The sequence below is a fragment of the Mastomys coucha genome, unplaced genomic scaffold (assembly GCF_008632895.1).
Source record: "Mastomys coucha isolate ucsf_1 unplaced genomic scaffold, UCSF_Mcou_1 pScaffold1, whole genome shotgun sequence".
Lineage (NCBI taxonomy): Eukaryota > Metazoa > Chordata > Mammalia > Rodentia > Muridae > Mastomys > Mastomys coucha.
The window spans coordinates 73,980,548-73,994,047 of NW_022196891.1; the positions used below are offsets into that span (position 1 = coordinate 73,980,548).

The 13,500-nt window shown below is 41.1% G+C and overlaps 1 protein-coding gene and 1 long non-coding RNA gene across 6 annotated transcripts in view; one reads left to right on the forward strand and one right to left on the reverse strand.

Annotated features, from left to right (window-relative positions):
- Positions 1–13,500, forward strand: part of Sdccag8 (serologically defined colon cancer antigen 8) — a 194,770-nt gene that overhangs the window by 63,567 nt on the left and 117,703 nt on the right. The window lies entirely within an intron of this gene.
- Positions 3,145–7,631, reverse strand: LOC116104043. 2 transcript variants are annotated; one of them, XR_004123684.1, is made up of 4 exons: positions 7,518–7,631; positions 6,865–7,090; positions 6,008–6,113; positions 3,145–3,454 (listed from the first exon to the last, which is right to left on the reverse strand). It is a non-coding gene; the product is annotated as an uncharacterized LOC116104043 (long non-coding RNA). The 2 variants fall into 2 exon arrangements; XR_004123682.1 differs by lacking the exon at positions 6,008–6,113.

Below are 13,500 nucleotides of genomic sequence, written 5' to 3' on the forward strand. Positions count from 1 at the left end.
TGAGATAATGGTGACGTCTGAGAGCTAGACTTCAGAGACTTATCCAGCTACCACCGCCGTCACAGTCACACTTCTCCCTCTACCTAGTGCCTGGGAGGGGGCCACATGGGCATGGCTTTGGCGCATGCAGTCACGTGGTCCTGGTGCTGACAGCGCTGCTCACCATCTTCACGCTCTTTCAGTGCTGTAGTCTTACACATTCCTGTCCCCTCTCCTCTGTCCTACGGCAGCAGCTCGTGGGGTTATGGCTTACCCAGACCAGCTTACTAGACACTGGGGTAAATAACTGCAAGTCCAGGTCCTGCCCTTGGGGAGTTTATATTCTAGCCGGGGATCAGAATCCGCATTTGAACATGCCGTAAGAATACTTGCAAAGCAGCATATCGACAAGTGCAAATTAATGTAGTGTGAACTTCACGCTGGCTGCAGCCCACGAGGGAGAATCTGCTTCCACGTGTGCGATGTAATAAAGCTTCCCTAAGTATGCCCTCAAGCGCTGTTCAGCATACTTAGAGAAATTTGTGTTCCTATCACAGCCTAACTGAGATTTCTGAGAAAATTCTTCAACCTAGCGTCTGTCTAATAAGCCACTGTCTTTTGTTCTCATCCTGGGTGATGCCCGGGTACAAAATAGAATTCATTGGATTATGCAGATAATTTAACATATCGCCACTTAATAAAGGATTCAAATTATTGAGCGTATTTTTTCTAAAGCACCATGCCAAATAAAGTTTTCATTTAAGTCAACACTATGTTGGTAAAAATCACAAAATTAGCCATAAAAAAGTAAATGTATGTTTTTGCTTTGTCACAGAGGCGCAGCTCCAGATCAGTGTGGTGGGGATGGCAGGTCAAGGGCCTTCCAGTCTGCACAGCCTGCACTGCTCAGCTGTGTGCTAACGCTTTCTGAGTTATTTTTGGTGACAGGATGCGTATATCTCAGACTAAAACATAGAAACATGCATATGTATTCATATGTATAATCATGTTATTGGATTTTACTTGTAATTTAATTTTCCAGAACAGGTGACCATTCTCTTCACTATAGTTATTTTTTAAAAATTAAATGATAAATAGAAATAGACAAATAATATTGATATCAGTGGAAAGTATTGATTTAAGCCTATCTAAGAGATAAAAGCATAAATAGAAACCAAAGCATACCCATTGAAAAGTAATTCACCTTATGAGCTGAGCATTTGCTAACAGGCTCTTTCCTTTGGATAGGAATTGAAAACTGTAAGCTGAATTCTGCGTACTTATTTTAGCTTTAAATGTTGACTTGCCATGCTAGCCTGCTGGGCCCTCACAGTGTCTACTTACCTGCCAAGGCCGCAAGTCTGCTTACTATTAGGTGGCAGCAGTTATTTGAATGTGTCCCTGCAGGCCAGCAAGCTGACAGGCATTAGACGTAGGACAGCTATACTATGCTTTAATGGCTCAGAAATATTAGCACCAGTATCCAGCATGAGCTCTACTAATTAATACCTGTGTATACATTTAAAACAGTGTTTACGGTACAGACACGGGGAACACTGACAGACACGAGTGACTCTAGATCAGAAAATGGAGCAAAGTGGTTTTTTTGTTTGTTTTACCTTCTGTTTTGTATTCATATGGAGTTATGATATTGCATGTCACAATCACAGCCTGGGGATAGTTGGGTGTTCTCTCTTTTCAATGAATATTACCTTAAACATGTCTTGTATTGCTTCTATTTTTTTTTACACTAATCACCTGACTGTGGCCACTTACATACATTTCTACAGGAAGATGATAGGTCAGATTTTGAGGAAAGCAAAGCCTTGACAGATTTAGAATCCAGTCACCTTAGTGTTCACTGGCTGTTCTGTCCAGCAGCCATATGTTTTGTGCATTGTGCTGGCCTATAATGAATTTCTGTCAAAGAGAAAGGTAAGGTAGCCATGCAAATACATTTCTTATGTCAGTATCAGCAAATGACAAAAGGACCTGGGGACTAGGGAGAGAGGAAGGTAGCGTCCTTGCAAGGTGGTCAGGATGCCGCCCAGCACAGGTGGGGAAAAGGGGCATTTGGCTAGAAGGCCCAACATGGCAGCTTGAGCATAGGAGTTGGAAAGGAGCACACAGTCAGGGGAAATACACGCCTCTGACTCCTAACGTTAGTTGGCCAATAGCTTCTCCTGTGTGGTCTTTCATAACTGTCTGCCTGTGGAGCAGGCACATCTGCAATGTGCTGCTCCCGGTTACACTGAAGGCCCTGGAGTCAGGCACTGATAAGGTGCTACATTTTAGAAGGGTTTGTGTTTGTTTTTAATTTCTTTTTGTATTCTCTGCCATACCACATTTTTAGATGATCTTGAGATGGAATGCAGGACCTCATGCATGCTAGATTGCTAGCTCACTGGTAGAGCACAACCACTAAACTGTATGAACCAGCTTTCTCCTTTCTTAGAGACTGATTCTATGTCACTAGGGCTGTCCTAGGACACCTAAGCTTAAGTGATTCTCCTATCTTGGCCTCCAGAGTAGCTCAGAATCATTTTTTACAATTATTTTCCACCACGTCTACCAGAAAACTTAAGATTTCCAACATTCCATAATACACAATTACCTTTTATTGGCAATGTTAGGATCAAGTAGGAGTTTGTTTCCTAGGAATAAATAATTGGGTTATCTTGACACATGGAGAATTACCAATGTCTTATGATGGGGGATGAAATACAGATTCAGGGTGTATCTGTGTGCCATGAATCCAAAGACAGCATTTTTCCCTGATGCTGGCTAGTGAAGCCAGAGCCTCGTGTGTGCTCTCTGCGCACTCCACCACTGAGCCGCATGGTTCCCTCAGAGCTCCTTGCTTTGGCAAGAGGCAACACCCCAGAGTCCACTTTCCAGGTGAACTTACAAGCCTGATAAGTGAAGCATTTTCCCCTCTCATTTTATGTTTTTGTATTTACAGAACATATTCTCTCCCCCTTTGATTTTTGAATTAAGTATTGATAAGATAAATAGAAGCTGCACAGAGTCTCAGATGTCACTCCACACTTTACAGTTATTCACTCTCATTTTGTAAAAATGACGCCTGTGTTGAGATTATAAGGATTTATTCTCAGCAGTTTTAGATAAAATTCATGTTATTGTGATTAATAATGAAACAAATAGTTTAGTTTAATTACAAAACAGTTATCATTTAATTTTCCATAAGAATTGAACCCTGACACTAAGTCAAGGCTACTAGTGAGCATCAGCAAACTGTCAAAGGTGGAAGTCCAGGATCTGGTAGCTTTGGAGAGCGTATGAAGTTCAGCATCCCCGTCCAGAGTACGTCACAGTGTGAACTCATGAGAAAGGGGATGTGCCTGTGACTCCTAATGAGAAGCACAGTGTTCACAACTGGTTATCTTTTCTTCTTTCTTGGCACCTTCAAAATGCATCCATAGAATGAAGTATGGATGTTCTGGAAGCAGGTAACCTAGAATATAATTATATTAAGTATGTTTTTAATGATTAAAATGAAAATAAAAGATTTCTCAGATCCTCAGCATATTTCCTTCACCTTCAGAGTTTAGTTTAGGGCTATCAAAAGTGTGCAGTGATTTAAGCCGTAAAGGGTTTATATGATAAGAACAGGAAATATTTTATGCTAAAGGAAGATTCACGTATCTCACTCATCTTTCCTTGAGGATAAGGAACATCTGAAAGCAGTCAACTTACAAAAGGGTTTTCCTGACTCATAATTTTAGAGTTTCAATCTTCTACCCATCAGCTCTCTTTTATAGATTTGGAGTGAGGCAGTGAGGCCACACATTGTGTTGAGAGTATGTGACAGATCAGACCGACCCACCTTGTGTCAGTAAGGAAGAAAGAGGAATGGGAAGACACTGAAGTCTTGCTGCCCCTTCCGGGTCATATCCCTCTGACCTGAGATCTCCCATGGGGCCTACCTCTATAAGGCTCCACTACTTTCAGGTAAAGCGAGGCTGGAGAACATGCCTGTGACATGTGGCGCTTTGGCACCGTGACAGTGATACACTAATGACTTTGATCCAGTATCTTTTTATAGCTACACTTGAGAGTCTGTGTGTGGTTATGTCTTCCAGTGTGTCTCAGCAATCTAGAACCAAGAAGCGATACTGAATGTCCCCCAGCCCCCTTAGGCAAGCCCTGAAGTTTAAAGTGTCACATGCTGAATGTAACACCCTATACACTCAACTCACCAGCCAAAAGAGCAAACAGGCATAGTAGAAAAGATGGGAAAGATTTTAGAAGATGACCTTCTAATGGTGTTTGTGTTAAGAATTGTGTTTGGGCCATTATTTACATGTCCTCAAGTCCTGTGACTCAGGAGGGACAACTGTGATCCAAACCCATCAGTATAACACTTTAGTATTTTCAGAGGGAAACATACGGTCTTTGGAAACTCTGATTAGTAAACGTTTCTTTCCGCTGCTATTGCTGCTTACTAATATGTACTGTCACTAAGATTTCTCAGAGGAGGCCTTTTATGGTATCAAGCAGTAAGACGTATGGAGTAGGATTGAGACATGTTCAGTGGTAGAGCCTTTCCCTAATATGCAAGAGGTCCTGGGTTCCATTCCTAACATTGAAAAAACAAAAAAAACAAAAAGAAAAAGAAAAGAAGAGCCAGCTTTTATCATTAGTGTCTCTTATTTCAGTGGCCACATCTAAATGATTGAAGGAAAAATCTCAAATAATAGAGAACACTGTCTAGAGGGATCCTTAAAACCCAAGAGTAGTAACTTAGGCCAGCCCTGCTTTATAGATGATTAGGCTTCCAGTGAGCTGTAGTTACCTTATTTCTATGTATTTATTAATATAATAATATAGTTATTTATCTTATGTATATGAGTATACTGTAGGTGTCTTTAGACACACCATAAAAGAGCATTGGATCCATTACAGATGGTTGTGAGCCACCATGTGGTTGCTGGGAATTGAACTCAGGGCTTCTGGAAGAGCAGTCAGTGCTCTTAACCACTGAGTCATCTCCCCAGCCCATTAATGTAATAGTTATTAAGAAGTATATGTCACATGCAAGTAGGCCAAATAATTCCAATGAAAAACGAAATGTCTTTATTGCTCTTAGAATTCTTTTTGTTTTGTTTTGTTTTATATTGTTTTAAGAGCCTTGCTGTATAGCTCAGTATGGCCTAGATCTTACTATGATTCTTCTGTTTTAGCTCTTAGAAGCTGGGATTACAGGCACATGTTGCATTACTGACTATGTGTTATATTGGGAGTAAGTAAAGAATGCTTAAATTTTAATACGAAAAGGTCAGGCTGCTTTAAACTTAGAGAAAAGATTTGCATAGAAATTTCTTTAGAGAAAATAACCAAATGGTAAAAGGTATATGAAAAGACACTTATAATTAAATGTCAGAGGAATGTAAACCAAACTAATGTGAGATACCACACCATATCTAATAACCGTAGCTCTAATTTAAAAGACAATAATGGGCTGGTGAGGTGGTTCAGTGGTCAGAGACACTTGCCATGCAAGCCTGAGGATCTGAGCCCATGCCTAGAACCAATGGTGGAAGGAGAGAATAGAGTCCCAAAAGTTGTCCTCTGATCTCCACACGTACACTCTGGCATATGCCCACTTACATACACATACATGCATCATACATGTACATGTATCATATATGTACACACAATAAATGACATGAGACAGTAGTACCATGTCAGCAAGGATGTGCAGCAGTCATTTCGTGTTGGTAGGTTTGGAAAGTGTTCAGCTGCTATGGAAACCTGACTTGCAGCTGTTTGAAATGTTCAACAGAGAATTTTCACATGACTCCCAAGTATATGATCAAGAAAAGCAGAAGCATGCTTATATACAAACTTGCACCTGAATGTTCATAGTCACATTTCCTAAAGTCCAAATCTGGCAGTAGCTAAGCTTATACCACTGATGAATGCATGCAAGAAATATGTGTAACTATCTCTCTATGGCATTTAAAAATAGAAAATGAAGTACTGAGCTAAGCATGATGGCACACACCTTTAATACTAGCACTCAGGAGGCAGAGGCTGGCAGATCTCTGATTGCAGGACCAATCTGGTTTAGATAGCAAGTTATAGGTCGGCCAGGGCTACGTAGTAAGGTCCTGTTTCAAAAAAAAAAATTACATTTTACATCTTGGGTTAACTTTAAAGACATTATGCTAAATGAAAGATGCTAGTCATGAGAAATAACATGTTGTATAATTCCATTTATGTGTAGCATCCATATGGCCAAATATATATAGACAGAAATTGTAGTGATTGCTTGGGAGCAAAGGCAAAAGAGTGATTGATAACGTGCATTGGGTTTCTTTGGACAGGATAACATGTTCTGAATATTTGGCCGTGGTAGGTGCCTAATTGCATATGCCAAGGACAGTTTGTTTGTAAATTTTAAATGGGTGGATTCTAAATACAGTATTAAGTCATTATTTTAAAAATCGTCCTACCATAAAAGTTACAGGTTATCTTTGTGAGTTGGGAGAATTAGTGACTAGAAAAGGCTAGTCCACAAAAGAGCCTAGACAAAGGTTCCATTGAACTCCTGTCTGAATGGCAAAAGGAGGTGCACCACAGGACAGATGACAAGAGTCCCGGAGCAGTGCGCTGCTGGTGAGAACTGAGTGTGACCCACTTCCAGGTAGGGTCCATGTCACTCTCCCTGGTTTCTGGACTACTCATCCAGAGCTAGTTATCTGTTGGCTGACGGGACGCATGGCTGACAGCAGAAACAAGCTAAGAGTGACCTTTTATTTTTTTTAAATAATTGCCCACAGTTCTTGCTATGTCACATAAGAAGGTTCAAGGACTTTTATATAGTTACATTTGCTAAAAATGTTCGATATTTTGATCTACCTGTTCTCTTATGTGTACAGGGTAGCAAATGGTGGCTGTTCGGTTTTGCTTTGTTTTGTCTGAGAATAGTCCTCGTCTGCTCAGACCCTCAGTGGCCAGTTATCAGCTTTTGGACAGACGCCATCTTCCTCACACGCTCTTCCCACTCTGTTTCACCAGCTTTTTCTTTCACTTTTGGTTTTCACTCGGAAGTCTGTTCTCTCCCAGAACCTTGCTTCCTTCCTCGCTGTAATAAATTACAGTATTATTTCTTTAAGTACAGCTGTCTCTTCCCTGGAATGTTCAATGCGGTGACGCCCTTGGCGCTTACCACCCCTGTTACCGTTCTGTGCTCCAGTGCCTAGCCTACAGATTGGGTTAGACGAAGGATATAGCCAAGAATTCAGGCCCCGAAAGCAGACAGCATGCTTTTTACTCATTTTACTATGTGCTACCTGGTGAGCCTCAACAAGGCTCCTAACATGTTCTCAGTTTAGTTCTCTATAAAATGATAATCCAATTCAACTACTGCTCTATCTAGTAGTGTAAAATTAGAGGCAGTTTCTTTCTGTTGACCAGCACAGCCAAATGCATGCCATATGGTTGCATAATAAATATTAGTAATTTATTGTATAGGCTAACATTACGCTCGTATTCACACTGTCTGCCCTCACCTCTCTCCTATGTTCCTTTGATTCCTTACAAGAGTCTTGGTGGTAAGGGGACATGATGCGCCTGGACCAGCACGTGGAAGGGTGCTCATCCTTTAGTCTAGCTTTCAGAGCTAGTTACTATTTGGATTGTGTGTAAGCCACACCTTTCATTGTGAGATCATATTGAAGAAAATTACAGTTAAGAACCCTAATAGCACCTCTCTGCTACCCTGGAGCTGGGCAGTGACCTGCCCTCCACTCCTCAAAACCTTGGTCATTTCTGTTTGGGCCAGGTCTGTCAAGCCTCTGGAATCCAGTTTCTGACGTATAATGATTCATCCCTCTCTGGCTGCTATCACATATTTTTGACATATAATGAATCACCCTGTCTGGCTGATGTCACATACACATTCTTATCACTAGTGGTATTATCCTTAAAGGCTTGAGCAGTACAGCATGGATTTTTAGCAGGACAGAGTCCTGTGATGAGTGACGGAAGGCCTCTGAACATCTCCATATGCCCAGGTCCATAGAATTTCTGGCTGATATTTAAAAAACAAAATCATGTGTATTTTTGCATGTAAGGACCAGACCTCAGACCATTTACCTTCAACATAATTTAGTTAAGTAAAGAAATCTTTAATTCTTTTTCAGTTTATCTTTTAAAAATGTTTTTGTGAAAGAAATGAGTTTTATTTTCTTACAAATGGGCAATATTTTCTTACATATTATATTTTCTCTTTATTTGCCAACCCCCCTTGCCCTTCCCTAACCTCCCCTCATACTTTTGTTGGTCTTCTGCTCTCCCAAATAATTCCTGCCCCCTTCTGCCTCTATGTATCCATATTCTATTACCCTTTCTTGTCCCTTATCCCCTTTAAAGGGTCTCTTCACCCTCTCATAGCCTCCCTTTTTCTTGTCTGCCCATCTGCCTGCTCTCCCATCCATCCATCCATCAGTCCATCCATCCATCCATCCATCCATCCATCCATCCATCCATCCATCAGTCCATCCATCCATCCATCCATCCATCCATCCATCCATCAGTCCATCCATCCATCCATCCATCCATCCATCAGTCCGTCCATCCATCCATCCATCCATCCATCCATCCATCCATCCATCCATCCATCCATCCATCAGTCCATCCATCCATCCATCCATCCATCAATCCATCCATCCATCCATCCATCCATCCATCCATCCATCCGTCCGTCCATCCATCCATCCATCCATCCATCCATCCATCAGTCCATCCATCCATCCATCATCCATCCATCCATCCATCCATCAGTCCATCCATCCATCCATCAGTCCATCCATCCATCCATCCATCCATCCATCCATCCATCCATCAATCAGTCCATCCATCAGTCCATCCATCCATCCATCCATCCATCAGTCCATCCATCCATCCATCCATCCATCCATCAGTCCATCCATCAGTCCATCCATCCATCCATCCATCAGTCCATCCATCCATCCATCCATCCATCCATCAATCCATCCATCCATCCATCCATCCATACATACATACATCCTTCTATCCATCCATCCATCCTTCTGTCTGTCTATCAATCTACCTAGCTATCTACAAGTATACTTATCATTTATACTATGTTTTATATATACACACAGACACAGAGATACAGACACACAAAGAGGAGGGTGAGAGGGCGCTATTTTCTGCATATAGAAAAAAACGAGGGAAAAATTGTCCTTTTTGAGTGTGGATTATTATCATTTGGTGATCTTCAGTTCTATTAATTTTCCTGAAAATGCTATAATTTCATTTTTCCTTTCAAGTAAATAAAATTGTATTATATAGGTGTATCTCTTTTGCATCTTATATTATGCTCTTTTATCCATTTTGAACTTATCATTACACTGTGTGAGATAGATGGATCCAGTTTCATCCATTTACATGTGACTATCCATTTTTCCCAGCACAGTTTGTTGAAGAGACCCATGAATAGACTTGAGGACAGAAATCACGTGATCTTCTCAATAGATGCAGGGAAACTTTTATCAGAGTTCAGCACTTCCTTATGATAGAAGCCCTGAGAAACTAGGTATAGAAAAATAGACTTCAACACAGAAGGCCATGCATGGCAAATCTATAAGCCTATATTATCTAAATGGAGGGAAACTGGGAGCCTTTCCTCTGAATGATGAGTAAGACAAGAATGCCCATTGTTCACTCCTGCTCAATTTAATATTCAAAGTCTGAGCTAGAGCAATCTAAGAGAGAAGCAAAGGGCATCAGAGCAGGGAAGGAAGAAGCCAGAACATCCTTATTTGTAGACAACATGGTCTTCTCCATAAATGACTCTAAAGAATCCATCAGAAAATGTTTATGTATGCTAAATACCTAAGCACAGAAGTAAAATACAAAATCAATATTCAAAAACCTGCTTTGTATGGCAATAATGAACTTGCCAAGAAAAGAAGCAGAAGAAAAAAATCTCTTTCTGTATGTGTGAATACATGTTTATACATATTATATATATATATATACATATATATAATAATAATAATCAAATAAGTGAAAGATCTCACAATGAAAATATTTTGATGTTGATGTGTGTGGGTCATGCAGGAGCCAGGGGCCTTCGATGTGAGTGCTTGTGATGCCATCTGAGGCCTCATTAAATGTCCACAGTCCTTGCTGCCATAGAGAGCCATGACTGGGTCTGTGGTCCTGCTACAGCCATGGCCATGTTGATGTCGTTGGCCTGTGCTGCTGCTAAGGGCTCTGATGCCGCCTGTGGCCCGTGCTGCAGCAGAGGGCTGCACTGATGTCAGTCTCTCTACTGCCACCCGGGATCACACTGCGGTCTGTGGAACATGCTGAGGTGAGAGAACATGTGAATATCTGTGGTCCCTGCTGTCACCAGAAACCATGAGGACATCTATGATCTGTGCTTCCACGGACTATAGAGAGCTACTTTAGCAGGTGCAACAATGGCTGAAGACTCACACTTGAGAAAGAGGGACATAGAAGGCTTCTGTGGCAGCCCCTCCCCCTCTCCCAAAGTAACAGCCTAGCTAGAAAAACATGGAAGAGAACTCTTAAAAGTTGTGATAAGGATGCTGAAGTGTAGCTCTCCATAATTGAGGCTTCTGGCAGTGTGCAGATGGCTACAGAATCAGTTTTCCCTAATAGGTGGCCTGGGAGATTGACCGTGCTCTAGTTAGAATCTGAGAAACACAAATCGCACATCTTTTATTTCTTTTGAGGGGGTCATAAGAGGTGGGGCAGACTTGGGAGGACTGGGAAGTGATTGTGATTAAGGTGCATGGAGTGAAATTTCCAAATAATCAATAATCAACTAAAAATATATTGGAATAGTATTTTCCAAAATTTAAGAAGTTGAAGAAAATACTAGATAGTGGAAAAGCCTTCCGTTCTCAAGCCCTGGCCGCAGTTCTCAGCGGTGAACAGTACGTATTGCTCTTCCCGAGAGCCAGAGTTCAGTTCCTAGCATCCACACAGTAGGAGGCTCACAACCACCTGTAACCCCGGCTTCAGAAGACCTCTGCCCCTGCCTGGCAAATGTACCCAAACAGGCATGATGTACACTCACTACAAGTACATGCACATGACTGAAAATTATTTTTTTTAAAGATTGGCAGAATTAATATTTTGAAAAAAAAGAGGTATTGGTAGAAACAAAGACCCCCAAATAACGAAACCTGAGCTAGGGTATTGCAATGTGTGATTGCAAACTCTACTCCAAAACCAAAGGAACAAAAACTGCATGCCGCTGACACACAGGAAATACGTCCATGAGAACAAATAGTCTCCTCATTCTTGTATCTGCTGTGTAGTATGCTTGGGTACCATTGATCTGTGAAATAGATTATGCACATGGCAAATTATATACAAACTAGGCCTAGATGGCTGAAGAAAGTTCCTCCAAAGCTAGTGAGAGCAAGCGCTGCTTGTACAGAAGGCCTAAGCTTGGCTCCCAGCACCCAAGCTGAATGCCTCTCACCTCCTGTAGCTTCAGAATCCAGTGCCATCTCTGGCCCCAGCAGGCACCTACCCTCACCTCTGCATATCCAGATGCACACATGTAATTTTTAAATTGCTCTAGAATTGAGAAGATGTAAGTATGTGTAAAGAAATTATTGGAGGGAGAGGAAAGTAGAAGTGAACTTGTCTGAAATTGTAATTTTTCATATACTTAGTAGATACGAAGTGTATGGGCTAAACTGTAAATTCAGATTAGAATCTGAGGCCTATATCTGGAGCACTGTTCATTCTGTGGCACTTCCCTTCATGAGCAAGTGCTCCGTCCTCATCACTCCCTCTCCCAGCTTTTCTATGCAACTTTATTTTTCTTTATCAACATGAAATAAAGGAAACAGTGTTGGTTTTCCAACTATCCAGGGTATCAAATTACTAATGTAAATGAGGGTGTTTTCTAGCCACGAGAAACCACCCTCACATGTATCTAGGACTCTTGACTGGATACATGGTCCCCAAACTGAGTAGATAAATTTATTCCTTTGTACTTTGCTGAACTTATAAGAAGTTCAGAATACTTATTAATAAAAACGTCTACTTCACATTTGGGGCTGCTGTTTAAAATTAGCCTGAAAAAATGGGTTACTTTTTTTTTTTTTTTTTTTTTTTTTTTAGTTAAAGCCAAGTACAGTAAATTCATAAGTTCTACAAATGGAATTTTACAGAAACATTTTTATAAGCCATAGCTAAAGTCAATCTTTCTAAAAACTCCCATAAGGTGAGATCACGGACGCCATGCTCAGTACAGAAGGATTTTTTTTTTCTCCAATCAGTTGTGTTTCTATAAATAAACTGTTTGTTGTTAAAATTTGCTGTTTCCTCGTCACGTAAGAACATCTCATTAGTTTTGGTGAAAACCTTCCAACAGAATAAGATGAAATTGCCCAGTTTTGCAGGGATCGGAGGCCCCTGCGGTCCTGCGCACTGCAGAGTACAGCTAGGAGGTAAGTTAACACAGGTCGGCTTTGTGGTCAGGGCAGGGTATTTGAATCTCTCCAGACTCATCCAGGCAGCAGCCTATGGGCTTGAATGCCTCCCTGTGCCTCAAGTCAGGGCTCCTCCTCTGAGTCCTTCAGTGTGTAAAGCCATTGCTGAGCAGGGATACCCAACAACAAAAGCAACTCGGGGTGGGGGTGACCGTGGAGAGAGCCAGTCTTACAGTGCTGCTATGTCATCCAGACTCAATGCTCCCATTTTTCCTTGCTGAGGTTGATTGGAACAAATTCCAGTTTTTTTTCCCTATAATACAAAATCATCTTGTTGAAGTAAAAGGCTACGAGATCTTGGGTGGGTAAAATGCTGAAAGTTTTCATTGTTAGAGGAGAAATGTTTCATTTTACTCCCAAATTTGCATGAAATAGTGAATTTGATAAAATGAAAGTCTGAGAAAATGTATTTTTATATGAAGACAGTATATGTACTGCCTGATAAAGGCAGTTTAAAAGCTAAAGGAGTCAGAGCTGGAAACTGCATTACGTCAGATGAACTTAGTTAAGAGAATCTACAAAAGAAGAAAAAAAAGTTCTTGTTGAAAACAAATGTGGGTTTTAGTACTTTAAAAAGTGAATTACTGCCTGTTGAAGCTTGTTTCTGTCTATGACTAGCTAGCATTGCAGTTGGACATCATTCCACATTTGTAGTAAAACATGGATTAGCAAGGATTAGAGCCTGAGCGTCTGTCCAGTTGACGGGACTTGGCTGACTGGGTTCCGTGCTGTGAGGTGACTCAGGCGCGGACTCAGGTGAGGGCTGAAGAGTACCATCCTTAGGGAACCGTGGTGGTCTCTTTCTCCCACGCTCCGGGTCTGTTTGCAGTCCTAGAATGTGTTTGTAAATGTATGTATCTTTATTAAACAAACAAGCGAAATCTTCAGGGATGAACAGAGCACACTTTCTAAGTTACTTCACCAGCACAGTATAGCCAGATGACCTTAAAAATGTACACAGGGGCTCTCAAGTAACCAAAGAGAT